General features: G+C 40.2%; 1 long non-coding RNA gene across 1 annotated transcript in view; it reads right to left on the reverse strand.

Annotated features, from left to right (window-relative positions):
* LOC106853539 (uncharacterized) overlaps positions 1-13,366 on the reverse strand; it is a 119,338-nt gene that overhangs the window by 16,841 nt on the left and 89,131 nt on the right. Inside the window, exon 6 of the long non-coding RNA XR_015801860.1 lies at positions 1,501-1,615. This is a non-coding gene — a long non-coding RNA (uncharacterized LOC106853539). The remainder of the gene's footprint in view (positions 1-1,500; positions 1,616-13,366) is intronic.

Raw genomic sequence — 13,366 nt, forward strand, 5'->3', positions numbered from 1 at the left:
GCTTCATAATATTTTGTTATTTTTAAAATGTATAATTAATAAGAAGAGCAGGAAATCCAGAAGAATCAGCCAGCATTAAAATAAGCAGAAAACAGAAAGTCAAGGTATCTGGACTTGTCTCAGTTATTTCAATGTCAGTATCAATTAAAAAGAAACTCCACAACTGAGAGACAGACAAGATCCAGTTGCATCTGGCTACAACACAGATGCCACTTCCTAAACTACTTGAAACCATTTCATGTCATGACATTAATTATTTGTCCCAGTGATTAGTCTAATTTTTAAATGTTACTATTATCACAATTTGCTCCTTGACTGATACATCCAGATGTATCAACTGGAGAGAAAAGGGTAGCCAGCCTATACTTTTGGCATTGTCAGTCTCCCAAAAGCAGCCATTCAGCACAAAAACTTGTGCATGGCTAATTAGGAAAAAAAGTATTCTTTAGTCTTATGGGTAGACAATTAGACAATGCTAGTACTAATCATGTCATTTTTTATTTGCAGAATGGCTCCCTAAAGACTTTCCTTGATTCAGACAATACACATTCTTCCTCCAGCTCTAGAAAACCAGGTGAATCAAACAGTTATTTCCAAACACTGCATTTTTTGGCTTAAAATTTACCTCCCCCTGCAACACATCCACATTATATTCTTATGTGCTATTTCCCCCACAGGTTAAATGCTCATTCTGAGACTGTATTCAATATTTTCTGTGTGCTTGGTTCACCTCTCTACCAGGTAAAATAAGTAATAACATGCTTGGAGCTCCTACATGGACCAGTGAGGCTTGTTTGATGCAATCTTCAGTGGTGGCCTGGACACCACTGACCTGCTGTAGCTCTGAACCTGTCCTGAGAGACAGAAAAACTTTTATTTCTATTTTCAGGTGGAAAAAAGGGTCACTTCAGAGGGAGCTGCTAAATGACATCTTCATTCTGTAACATCCCCAGCTGGACGTGCCATAGAGCAGATCTGTGTCACTCCAAGCTGCCTGTGAGGAACTGATGTGCTCGTACACAGACCTGATCATGGGACTTTGGGAAATTGGGAAATGAGAAGAATCTGCCCGAGTTTTTAATCAGAGAAGAAAACAATCCATGGGACAGACACTCAGTTATGGTCATTTGCCATGGCCTTACAGATTTCAGCTGAATAACTTCATGTAGTAGCAGCAGCAGCAAGGTCTGGCCCCTTGAGCTGCTGAAGAGAGGTGGAAGGAAGAAACAATGGTCACAGGGAAAAACAATTTACTCTGAAGTTCTGTGTGTTCTTGGATCAATGTGAAAGGGTGTTATACTATTTAGAGATATGAAAATGCATTCCTGACCCACAAATGAAATCTCCCCTCAGCCACCATGATGATACTTCAGTCCTAAAGGAGACCTCATGGAAATACACAAAGCAGAATCACTGCTGCCCATTCAAAGCTTCCCTAAAATCACATGCATTTGCCAGCCACAAGACCTATTAAACATCTGGCAGGGGTTAGACACTTACATGTCATGATTAGAGGTGATCTGCTGGAAGCTGTCCCAGTTCCTCTCAGGGAAGATGGATGATGGATTTCTTCTGTGAGAAGCTGCTGGAAGATTCCCCTGTGTCTGACCCCACACTAGAACAAGGGAAAGGTGTGAGGAGTCCTCCCCTGAGGAGGAAGGAGCAGCAGAGAGGAGTGGTGAACTTGCTGCAGCCCCTATTCCCTGTCCCCTTGTGCTGTTAAGGGCTAGGAGATGGAGAAATGGGAGTGGAGTTGAGCCCAGGAGGAAGGGAAGGGAAGGGAAGGGAAGGGAAGGGAAGGGAAGGGAAGGGAAGGGAAGGGAAGGGAAGGGAAGGGAAGGGAAGGGAAGGGAAGGGAAGGGAAGGGAAGGGAAGGGAAGGGAAGGGAAGGGAAGGGAAGGGAAGGGAAGGGAAGGGAAGGGAAGGGAAGGTATGCTTTTAATTTCTCATTATGCTACTCTGCTTTTATTGGTAATAAATTATTCTGATTTTCTCATGTCAAGTCTGCTCTGCCCATGATGGTAAGGATGGTAATGGGTGAGTGATTTCTCCCTGTCCTTATCTCAACCCATGAACCTTGTGTTGTACTTTCTTTCCCCTATCAAGCTGAGGATGGGAGTGATAGGGTGCTTTTGGTGGGCACCTGGTATCCAGTCAGAGCCAACCCACCACGACTCATCTGAATTTTCCTAGAGGAAACCTTCATTGGCAGTGAGAGACAAACCAGACCCCCAGAAAGTGTTAGTCATCCATGAGCCAAAGCAAAGGTGCTGCAGCTCTTGATCTAATTGAGCAATCTCTGCAGCAGAGAGATTGGAAATTTCTGGAACATTTGTTTTAATGGGATCTCTTTGGGTGATCCAGTGCTTTTCTGTGGGACCAAAGCTGGATTTTGGAAATCCTCTCTGGAGCAGTGGACATGTTGTTTGAGCCAGATGGTCTGAGGCCCAGCACACTCTCAATCCTGCCACGAATCAGTTTCCAAAAGTGTGGTGCCAGAGAAGGACAGGACTGGGAACCCAACCACCAGCCACAGTCACAGACTTGATCGTCAGCAGCAAGGACCATGGCATGCAAGCCCAGGTTTGCTAGTTCCCTATTTTAACCACTCTGCAAAGGTTTTTTCTTTCAATTGCTTCACCACCTCAAAACCTTTGCTTCTGTTTGGCTCACAAATGTGGTGTAAAGTTTATGTTTGGTTTTTTTTTAAGGAGCATTTTACAAGTTAGAAATCTTATGTTTTCAGCTGAGGCAGTTGCAGACTAATGCAAACTCTGACGGCTAAAACATTATCTTGTTTTTCTGCACTCATTTTAGTGTGTCTAGCTGGTATTTCTCATTGTACTGTTCATTTTATAACAGGTCTCCCCTTCAGCATATTTGTGTACAAGGCTAACCACAATAGGGCCATGTTTCATAATTTTGTTGAGGTAATACCCAAGGCTCTCAGCAAGAATGATAATAAATGATATGACACAACTGTGCTGAGTCACACCTTTTTAATGCCCAGCTCTTGTTGAGGGACACAAGAGCATAGATAAAAACAGCCACAGGCGGCAAAGAGCCCCTTCTGAACAGCTCCTGGTAACTCATTCAAGTCAGTGGTCATAAACAACAATAGCACAGCTGTTAGATAAATGGGATCCTTACAACTGCACACAGAAAAACTAAAAATTTCAGCAACAAACCCATTAGCTTTCACTACATGAGTGGTACAGGACCTGCTGTTTCAGTAGTGCTCTGCTGGGCCACATAAAACCTGTAGAGAAAACGCAGAGAAGTCTGGCACCCATCCATTCCTCCATCTGCCTGAGGGCAGCTGGGAAACTGCCCCAACCCGTCCTCAGACTCAGGGATTCTCTCATGTGGCAGCCACTGCCAGGGCATCAGAACTGTGACCAACACATTCACAAGCCTCAGTTTGCAGTAAATGCCCTTTATCTTCTCTCCTTAACACTTAAAATAAAAGTACCATTTTTTGCAGCTGTTTCAATCAGCCCCACTCCTGGGATGTATATTTTCAAAACAGCAAAATCACAGACATTCAGCACCACTTGTGGATCATCTCGCCAGTCTATGACCATATCCAGCACAATCCTCATGACCAGAAATTTTAAAACTAATTTCTATCACATCCTATTAACATCTGTAACCCACAGCTCCATGCACAACAGTGGAGAGCACATTCTGAAAAATACATGATATATATTAAAGGGAACAGAAGTAGGGACACATCATAACAAAAGGCAAAAGCATCATGAGCCAGGGTCTGTTGTTTTGTTTCATGGGGGTTTTTTGGGGTAAAGTGTTTTTCTTTTTTTTCCCCTGCACTACGTAGTCTTCCTAATTTGTTATGACTGTGAAAGAACAATAACCTAGGATGAAGGAATTAGATTAAGTCCTTCCACTTAGTTAATTTCCATGATCTAATATTTCCCTCATGTTCCAACATAACACTGTTCTCTGCTGACGACATCAGGGCTGAGGAAGTCTCTTAGAAGTCAGATTCAATTCAAGGGCAAGGCAGACCAGAGACCACTTAGTTCCCCAGAAAAACTATTCTTGGTTTAGTGTGCTTGTAGGTGAGCCAGAAGCTGTAATGAAAATACTTAGGAAACCAAGTCCCCTTGGATGTAGAAGATCAATAATGCTCTCAACGAAGTTGAAAACAATTCAGAACACAGTGTCTCACCAACTTGCACTGTAATGTTTCACTGTAGTTTCTGTGGATCTCATTTTTTGGCAATATCTTGGAACAGCAATCAATACTTGCCCAGAGTATGCCTCCCCTCCCATTTATTCTATTTTCCAGCCAGTGGCAACAATAATTATTTAAGGATAACTAAGCACTGATATATTGCTAATGCTGAGTATTTACTGAATGTGGAACAAGGATCAAGACCCTTCCATGGTGGATACTACAGAATAAAAGATCCCCAGATACCCATGCTTGAGCATCTGAGGAAACTCTGCATAAAATAAACAGCAATGGAAAATCACCAGTGGGTTTCCTACCCTTTCATCCAGCAAATAAAAATGTTACCACAAAGACAGTAGACACTAAAAGGGAATGGACTATCTATCAAAGGGGCTGAGCTTGTATGTAGGAAGGAAGAGAAGGAATTATTTTAACAACATGGAGATAGAGGTTTTGTGGCAGCAAAGTAAAAAAAAGTTGGGTTTGTGGGACTGATTCCTGGTATGTGCTACTTTTGTTTTTCTATTGGTCCGTATCTTATGTTTGCCAGAAATGTCAGTCTAAGATGGAAGATTTTGGTTTATGTCCATATATTATGAAGGAAGTGAAGCCAAGTGATCCATCAATCCAGTAGCTGGTGTTTAATCTCCTTTCTTCCTTAGACCTGCTTCTCCTGCTCTTCCAAGAAGATGGGAACTCTCTCATTCCCAGGAAGTATAACAAACCCTCGACTTCAGAAACAAAAAGCCTTATTGAGCCTCTGGGAAAGGCTCTGAACAACGCCTGTGGCAAAATGTTGTAGCAGAGACAGTGTTGGTGGGAATGAGTGGCAGAGGAATATTGCAAAATACGTGTGACTGTAGAGCCCAGCATGACTGTCCAAGGGAGCTGGACACAGGGACACATCGGGAAAAGCACAACAAATGCTGGATGTGATGGCATTATGAATACTGAGCAGCAGCAAGAACAAGGCATACGCAGCAAGAGGAAAACAGATGGGTCAATTAGGTGAGATAATTGAGCAGTTATACATTCAGTGCTTTTAGGTAACTGCTAGACATGAGTAAGGAGCAATGTTATCCTTGTGCCCAGAACCAGCACAAGTTTTTTGTTCCAGATCCTTCTTCACAGAGTTGTCAAAAGAACTTTCTTGTAAGCAAACTCTGGATGTTGCCTTCGCTTGATTTCTTGGCCCCAGGTTTCCCATCTCGGTTCATCTGCACCAGCAGGAGCAGCACTGGCAGAATGAGCATGGAGAAGGTCCCTGGGATGGTGACACCCTCGCCAAACCACCACTTCCATCTGCTGGGAACAGGACATCTGCACTGACAACTCTCAGCAGTCACAGCCTGTGGGATCTCCTCTGGTTTATCATCTGATACCCAGCTCACAGCCAAACTGAACCACAGGGTTACAGGTTGCACCCCTCCTTCTTCCCTTCTCCCAGCCTCCTCCCTCACCTGAATCAATCCAAAGCTGCAGGAGTAGAATCACAAGTTAAAGAGCAAAAAATAGGGAATATGGAAAAAGCTTGTCATAAAAAGGGGTTACTCATACCATCATGAGGAAGCAGGGTGATTATACACACTTCACATAGAGCGATAGAAACAATAAGATTACTCACACAATTTCAAACCCTAATGAAGTGCATCAGTTACACTCCCACAGCAACCTGGAGAAGGAAGAAGAGTAAAATCTGCTGGTGTAGCCTAATAAGGACTTTGTGAGAGAATCACAGTTAACATATCCTACTTATGTTTTGCCACAGACCTGCTGGGGACTGCAGTCCAGGGTTTCTATATGTGCTCAGCAATCCAGTGCGGGGAGAGAGAGAGAAGCACTGATGTGTGTGGTTTTTGTATTTTTCCAGCCACCTCCTCTTCCAGAGTCATCCTTAACATAATCAGTTCAGGAGGGAGAGAGTAGGTAGAGGTAGGTAGAAAATCAAAGGAAGAAGTTCACCAACAGCTATCTTTAAACTTCGAGGAATGCACTTTATATTTCATTTTAAATCAGTGGTGACACACCAAAAAGACAGAGGAACAGGACAGAGCTTCTTAAGAGCAATTCTACAACCAGACCTCCTGGAAAGAGCAAGAGCTGGATTGACTTTGTGCCTGTGACTGTGAAGGCAGTACCTGCAAATGGAACCAATGAAAGGAAACATAGCCTCTGCAATGTGATGATTTCCCACAAGAGACTGCCCCATGGGAAAGTCCAAGGCTTCAGAACCTGTGATCCTTGACTTTGTGTGAGATTGAAATAATTCAAAATTAATTACTCACTTCATACTTACAAAAACGCTTCACTGCTGCTTCATATAATTTAGACCTTTCCATTATAATGTTACCCAAAGAAAAGATAAATCTAAATGTAAGCATAAAAATAAAACGTAAAGTGAACATGATGCATCCTAAATGTGTTGAAATAAAGCAAAACTTTTTGTAAAGATGTTGGTGAAATCATTGTGTTCTGTGTTGAATCAGCACTTTCTAAGCCTCCATCCAGCTCAAGAATTTGTATGCTTTGCACATCTATTCCTTTTCAGCACAAAAGCTTTCCCTATGTTTTTGATGGCACCATGATAACTTCTTCATAGCATTTGTTCTTAAAATTCCCTTTTCTCACATTGAAAAAATAATCATGTAGCTTAATTTTGATTTTTTTTTTTTTTCACTTCTTGCCACTAGAGCACCATCAGCTTCATAAGAAGCTTGGAGCTATTCAGTTTGAATAATCTCAAGCAAAATTGTGTAGAAGACTCCTCAGTTTGCATTACCCCTTCCCTGAGTGTCTGAGCTCTCCAAAGGCAGAACTGGAACCTCGACATCAACCCAAACTTTTTGCAGCAACCCGTTGGTGTTTCTGTTTATTATCATGCCTGATGTTACAATACACCCTCCCTTAAGAAAGGCAGTGTCTAATTGACCAAACAAGAAAAACAAATGCTTCCCCAAGGCATAAATTCCATGAACTGTTTGGATGTTTTCTATGAAGCTAACAAACACTTCTGTCAGTATTTGGAAGAATTAGACACTGGTTTTTGAATGGACTGAAGCAAAGAAGCGACAGCATTAATTGGATTTTACAGTTTCAACAAGTTTAAAGGCATTCCAGGATAAATACTACTTGTTTTATAACATTGCTCATAAAAAAATGAAGTTTTTAAGATAGACTTTATACTCTGACTAAAATTAATTTTTTTACTTATATTAATATAGTTAGAATTACTGGAAAAAATTGTGGTTATATTCCAGACTTAAGGGAAGAGTGTCAGGCCTGCTCTTGAAATCTTCTTTCTAATATATTTGTATGTAATGTGTCCCTGAAATCAGACTACATGTGGAAACACTAAGTGCAGCTTTATGGACTTTTGGGGGCTCAGTGCAGCTGCAGGGTTATAATCCACAGATGATCCAAACACAGGAAAAGAAATTGATTCAGTTTTTAATACCAGCATCATTTACTGACTTCATGCTGATGTAGTGTAGGTGAACAGAGGACTATAGAGAGAAGGACTAATTTTTGTTCTCTCCAAACAAAAGTAAAACATTAAACCAGCATTTTCACTGCCAGAACCGGAAAAGAAAAAAAAAAGAGAAACAACAAGAAAATACTCTTCAGCTTTCCGTGGTTTTAACATTGAAAAAAAACCACTGGCAAGCTGGAATTCAGGCTCCAAAGCCATTAAATTCTTGAGGATGTCTCAGCAGTGTCCTTAGGATCAATGAATCAAAGGCATTCCACTGTCTCACAGGCAAGTTCCCTGTTTTTTCCCCCTTGCTCTTCCCCCTAAGGGGGAGCATTCCAGGAAGGATGTTGACTTTTACATAGAAACATGATACAGTGAGCCTGCAAGGAAGAGATACCTGACTGGGACAGGTTTGGGTTACCCAAGAGCTGATGTTTTTCTCCTCATATCTGAAATGATCTGTAAGTGCTCTGATGTGCATGACTGCCTGGAAACTGAATGCTTAATGCACACAGTAAAAATGTGAAGTATATACATGCAATTTCAGCTTGATCAAACCTGGGGAATAAAGTTCCTAATGCAGGAGTTAATTCAGATACTATTCAGACCATATTCAGAAAATAAATGTGGAATAACAATCCATGCTGCCCAATCTGTTCAGTGCCAGACAGAGTTAATCCTAATGAATGGAGTTTTTTTGAATAGTGATTTCCCTAACATGATTTAATTTTTTCATTTTATCGATTGCTTTTAAGCTCCAAACCAAATTCTACCAAGGTGTAATTGTGGCATGAATTTTAGTGGCATAAACTCTTGGATTCTTTGGACATCTGCAACCAGCTGTGATAATAGTTTTTAATGACATAGCACTGCTGCAATCCAGGCCTGTTGTGAGCAGGTGAACATCTCCTGTTCAACCACAAGACTTTGAACCCTTCCCCACTGCAAATATGTCCCATTTGCCTGGATTTTTGGTCGAGAAAAGAACTTTACTTCTTGTTCTGTAGATGGGTATCTACTAGAAAATCTGATAAGTCAGCTAGTCTTCATTTTGGAGAGGCTACTGAGCATATTTCCTTAAAAGATGATCAGTTTAAGCAGCATTCCTTTAAATTGCCTGGGTTTGAACCCACAGACCTGAAAACTACATTATCCTTTTCGACTGCACTGGGAACTTCTCAGCTGTGCTGAGTAACTTAGATTTCTCAATACTGCTCATTTTTGACAGACTGCTAGAAAATACAGTCTTCTCACCTGGGTTTTGGTTTTGACCAAAATCGAAATTTGAGGTCAGGTTTTGCCCTCAACTTTTTTCATATGCAGTTGAGTTCATGCTTCTACATAGATTCACCTTGGAGGAGAAAATGGCCTTCAGAATTCTGAACAGAATTTGAGGGGCAAAAATCTACTCATATTAAAGGCAAGAAAACACTCCTACACAAATCTTTATTAAGGAGTTAACTCATAATAAACATCCAGAATTTATAAAATGTAGAAAAAACAACCTTGAATAATTATGGTTTCTAGTTATTGGTTACTAATTAGATATTAACAACGCTATTAAAATACCACTTGGTTTCCATGAAAGATTGGCAGATTAAAAAAAAAAAGAAATTCCTTTTATTTTTGTATTGAGGATTATGAAATAATTGTGTTATTTACTACCCCAACTATTCAGAAGTACAAATTGGATTTTATGTATTAACAAGGCCCCCAGAGTATTACAAACTTTAGTTCAAAGGACTGTGTATCATAATATTCAAAGCCAAAATTGCTTTGCTTATGATTTTCCTGTTTTAAAAGAATCAAGCAATCCAAATGAAGAAACCCAAACTATGCAATCTGTATGACCAGCTGGCACAGGTATGCAAACAAATGAAGAACAGAAAGCAAAAGCTAGTAATTTGAACCAAATGTAATTAATTACTGAATAATTAACCTTGATACTAATAGTATCAATACCAAGAGACTCTTCTGCTCTCTTTGTAACAGATTATAAATTCTAGGGTTTTATAGGAGATGAGTTTGGGCCATATTGTTTGGAGTGTTCTGAAGGTCATCATGTTTGGCTTCAGAGTTTTGCAATATGAAAATTTTAAAAAATTGCAAAAATTGCAATCCAATTCAATTTTGAGCTCAGATCACATCTTCCAGAGGCTCTATGTGTTCAGATCTACCAAGCTTTTGGCTCTAATCTATGTGCAATTAGAAAACAAGGAAGTGAAAGAACACTGTAACCTAGTTGCATGAAGTTTCCCAAAAGAATTTCTAGGCTTTTAAGGGAAAATCCACTTCAATATAGCAAATCTTTTCAAAATCTTATTTTTTCAAAGGATGAGAAAGAAAAAGAGTGAGTGTTGCTGTGTCACGGACAGGATGTTGAACAAAGATGTTTTAGTTACAATAGTGGTTTATATCTCCCAGCATATCTATTTAGTAGTTGTGCTTAGGTAGCAATAAAAATGAGAGATGGGCCATTATTGATTATGGAATGAAGGCCAGACTGGTGTCTGAGCAGTTGGAGTAATCTGAACTCTGCAGACTGCTGGATGCTCCTCTGTGGCACAGAGTACAACCTTTGAGTTTAATGGAAGGAGTTACTATAAATAGCATCTCTTCTACTTCATCTCAGGCTGAGTAAATGCAGCCACCACAGCAAACCAGTACAATATCCACCTGAAAATTCTGGTTGTGACAAGATAAACACTGCAAGTTACTTGAGGTATCTTTTAAAAATTTGTAGTTCCAGCTAATTTGGCATTGACAAAATTTGATACAGGCACACAAAAATGTTATAATCACTTTCATATCTGATTTTAATAGAAAATAAGAGTCATTGAATCTGCATTACATTTTTTCCCAAATGCTCTCTATATCTCTTTCTCTTGCATCAGAAAGATTTTACTTCTATTGTTATCAGATTCAAAGATAATATGGACTTGAGAAATACCTGGCTTAGTTTTGCTGTGTCATCTACTACACATACCAGTTTGAAGTCGTGTTTTTTTTACTTAATTAAAATGTGTATGTATCACTATCAAAGGACTTTTTAGGTCTCTGAGCAAATTCTGATTGGGGCATTTGTGTGCTTATGCGGTTCCACTAACACCAGGAGAGATACATGCATGAAGAATAGATACTTCTCTGGAGAAACTTGTATCTCTCAAATAATGTCGATTTTTTTTTTTTACACAATTTAATCTGCATATTAGTCAGAATGCAGCCTGCAAAAAATTATTATGAATTTAAGAAAAAGCTTGTGATGTCATTTCTATACCCTGAAGTGTCTAAAAAATCCCTCTTCATCTCTCCCTTTTTCACCTGAGCATTGAGAATATAGAGGAGTTTCAAAAGTCTCAGCAAAGGACCTGTTTATTAATAACACAGACTTGTTAGGCTCATGAAGAAAGTTACAGGCATTTCGTTAACTACAGCATTATGATTAAGCGTCCAAAATATGAAAGCTGAAGTGCAGTGTTCATATAATTGTGCTACTGGCTTAAGACTTGATATTAATCCAAGATGTTTCATCTGCCAAGGGACAAAAGCATATCTAAAGACGTGTTTCAATCTCATCCCACAGCAAGACACAAATAAATAATGTGTCTCATGAAGTCATATAAAGTGAAGCTGAATACCATAACTGGCTGCATGCTCCTTCCTTCACTCACACTTTAATTATGTAATCAATAATAAAATGTTTAAGTCAATAATTTTGAAGCTGTGAGCTCAAAGCCAACACCAGAGGAGGAGGTTCTGCAGGCTGTGCAGTGCCAGAGATGCATTTTCATAATATTTATAACGTGCATTTAGTGCATGAATTTACAGATCTGCACATTTTAGAGAAAATCCACAGAATTTTCCCATGCGTCAACATCTCTTTTATGCTCCTTTGGATTCAACTGCTTTTTGGTCTTAACTTGAATCCTTTTACAGGACATGAACCTGCTCAAGGGGAAAAAAAACTTTCAAACTTCACAAAGATACTTCAATCTAGAAATAATTCAGAGAGAGCTGGGCTCTCGAAGCTCTCCCAGCTCAGTGCTCTTCCCTTTCCCTATCCTAAAGTGATTTTCACACGCGCAGCATTGAAATGACTTGTAAATGACAGCAGTTGCAAAGGAGGGGGGCAGAGTCTGTTCAAAGTGAGCTGAGTGAGGGCAGCTTGAAGCAAAGGGCTGAGAGATCTCAGCAGCATCCCTGGGCTGGCTGCAGCCCCCAGGGCCCAGGGGAGGGCAGAGGCTGCAGCCCCCACACAACTTTTCACCAGCCCTGATCAGAGGGAGCAGCTCCTTTATCAACCGCGATGTGAGTCAGATTGCTGCTGAAGGAAATCATTTTGTTTACAGCAACAAGGGAAGGGAATTGCTAGCGCAATTAAAATAATTACTTGTTTCATAATACAAGCCATACCAGGAATGCCTGTTAGCTGCATTTCAGTGTCAGGTACTTACACAGCAAACAAACAATCAGTCAGGAAAAGTAGGTGCTAATTTCACAGAGGATTGGTAGTAAAAAGCAATCTTTATTTTAATGCCCTCAAGTCTTCCATGCTGCTGTACCCAGTCCCCATTCCTGTTCCCCGGGTGGATCAGGAGACCCCCCAGGGGTTATTGTCCTTTGCTGGTTACCTGAGGCTTTACCTGCTGCTGAAGGCTGTGAATCAGGGGGTGTGCAGGTATTTGTGAGGGAAAAAAAAAAGAGTGAAACTGGAAGTTGTCATCCACTTCTTACCAAGGCTGATGTCGGCAGAGGATTTTCAAACCTCTCATGGCCATGATGTTGCAGGTGCCCAGTAAATTGCACCCATTTCAAGATTTGTCCATGGATTTCACCAGCAAACAGAAGATTTGCAATAATGGTGTCTCATGTAAGCCCTGACTGGCTCAAGAAGGGCAGATTTGTTTTGTTCTGTTTCAATTTTTTGAATTTTCCAGCTGTGTATCCGCATGGCAGAGCTGAAGCCCAAATACGTTCTGCCTGCTGATAGCACCTGCCAAGTCCAGAAAGAATACTAAAATACTGATCTGATCCATCACAGTTAATATTTCTCAAGACCCAAATATTTACAGGGAATTTTTCAAGCAATTGGTTGGGATGGAATAACAACCCTCCTTTCTCACCTACACACACCAATGTACAGCTCTGTGCAGCAATTCTGAAAAGCCACATTAAATAATGTATGTGCTGTTCATGGGCATTTTGCAGCAGGAAGAAGTGAAATCCACAGTGTTACATATTTCATTATTTGTTCAGCCCTTTTGCTTGTTAACTCTTTAGAGAAGTAAAGCAATCTCCCCCAAAACTCTTTGATGTGTCCTGGGCTGAATTTCTGGAGAAGTGAAATATCATTTGGGATAGAGTGGCATAGCAGGAGGATGTTTTCATCCTGGCAGATTCCTAAACTGAACAAATATGATTCATCTGCAGTTCTGAGTAAACAGACAGGTATGTTTTGTTGTTTTAAGGAAATGATAACGATTGATAGAATTGCTGATTATTAACCTTTATCAGTTGCAGAGGATTGTGATGGATTCTCTACCAGTAGAAAATACTGAAATCACAACTAGAATTCTTTTCCCCCTAAAAATTCATTGCAATTCAAAAAAGATCTGTTCAAAGTCTTCAGACATTTGTTAACTACAGGAATCCTAAACAGATTGCCACAATGGCCTTTTGGTATAATCGTTTGTGTC

Source organism: Sturnus vulgaris, chromosome 2 (genome assembly GCF_052056855.1).
Source record: "Sturnus vulgaris isolate bStuVul1 chromosome 2, bStuVul1.hap1, whole genome shotgun sequence".
NCBI classification, from domain to species: Eukaryota; Metazoa; Chordata; class Aves; order Passeriformes; family Sturnidae; genus Sturnus; species Sturnus vulgaris.